We start from the raw sequence: 1,855 nt of genomic DNA on the forward strand, positions 1-1,855 counted from the left end.
TTTTTTTCAAAAAAAAAAAAAAAAAAAAGTATATGCAAATTAAAACCTGCATTAAAGCCTCTCATGTTGTCTATTTTATTCCATTCTTCTGGTTTTACCTACGTCAAGTTGATGAAAGGATGCTTTTTTGCTAGATGACACGTAATCCACGCATAGCTGGCTATGCCAGTTTAGCACAGATCTTTCTGCTTCCTGGAGTTTTTTTTAAGATAATTTTATATGGACTTTTCCACAGATGTTCCAGCCCTGCTATACTGCTAACCCTACAGAACACAGATGAAGCTAGTTTGTCTTCTTGGGCGCAGACAGAACTGACAATTTTTGCTTGGTCTGGCCACAGAAAGCAGTCTATAGCCATGATGAGACACACATGCACGGCTGCAGACAGCTTAAAAAATGACTGATCAGGTGAAAATCTGACCCCTCATGAAGATGTTTCAAAACATAGCATCTTCTGTAACTTTGGTCTGTGCTGTCTCTCAGCTTGTCACTGTTTCTAGAGTGGGAGTGGGGAAAGGGAGCAGAGGGAGTTTGGTCTGGGGTTTTTTCAGACTGCTGGAGGGTGGAGTGGGTATATTGGAGCCTCCCCTACCTTGGAGGCAGGGATCCAATATCCCCACCCCACCCCACCCTCCAGCCATAGGTGGGGAACCCCTAGAATGAGCTTCCTCTTCTCCCTTTCCCCCCCTCCCATTCTGAAACAGGGAGAGGCTGGGAGAGAGGAGGGGCTGTTGCTAGGGGAAACCAGCTGCAGGCTCATAGCCAGCAGCTAGATTCCCCTTTCCCCAGTACCAGCCGTGAACTTCTGTTTGGTCCAGGGATTGTTGTCAACTCAGAATGCTTCCTGCAATGCATTCTCAGTTACAGCAGGGAGCTTCTATCTATACCTGTTATTTTTCTTTCTTTCTTTGCATCATTTGCCGTGTGTTCCAGATACCCTGTGATAATCCAATACTATTACTACAGAGCAACCAGGAGGCTGCAGGTACATGGTACTGGGACATTTGTAGAGGTAGGTTCCATCAGATGCTTGTCTCTGAATGTGGATCCACTTTATCATACATTCACATTGCTGGCACAAGTTTTGGGCTATACATGTAAAGAGTCTTCAGGCAAAGTAGCTTTCTTGTATTCCCCTAAGAGCTACTGTATTTATTCAAATACAAGGTGAGGTTCCCCCCCTCCCCCCAATCAACACGGGGGAAAAGCCCCTTGTCAACCAAGAAATATTACGAAGTGAAGACTGTTAGATTATGTCTGACACCATGGAAAAGGGGAGAAGCTCATGGATAGATGGAGGAAGAGAAGGGGTATAGTGATCAAAACAAGAAGCTAAAAAGGTTCTGTCAGTTTTGAAAATTTTTGTGAGAAAAATAGGATGTGTCAAGACTCAACAGCGGGATAGTGAAGTGGCCCAGGTAAAAGTTACATAGAGTTGCTTGTGGATTTTTCTGAGAAAACACTCTTTCACTGGAAAAGGTTAACTGATTGAAATGGAAAGTATTTGTAGGAAAGGGTTGGTTTTCATAAATCTCCCAGTTAAAACTTACTGAAATGAGCCATTTGGAATTGTAAAAAAACAATTTGGTTTTCCACTTTAAAATGATTTTTCTTTTTAGAATTTCAGTTAATATACTGAGATGGTTAAAAAGCTAGAAACAAAACAAACAAACCCCCCCCCCCAAACCTCCCAAGTGTCTGATACCGTTCAATTTTCTTCTTCTTCAGATTATCATTTTGTAAAATTATTTCCGGTTAAGATCAAAATCATGATTTTAATGGGCAAAAAAAATTTCCAAAAATCTTGTGGGGGGGGGGGGGGTAATATTTTCCGTATGTAATAAATATATAAACC

The sequence above is a fragment of the Gavialis gangeticus genome, unplaced genomic scaffold (genome assembly GCF_001723915.1).
Source record: "Gavialis gangeticus isolate Ggan-Ray unplaced genomic scaffold, GavGan_comp1, whole genome shotgun sequence".
Taxonomy (NCBI): domain Eukaryota; kingdom Metazoa; phylum Chordata; order Crocodylia; family Gavialidae; genus Gavialis; species Gavialis gangeticus.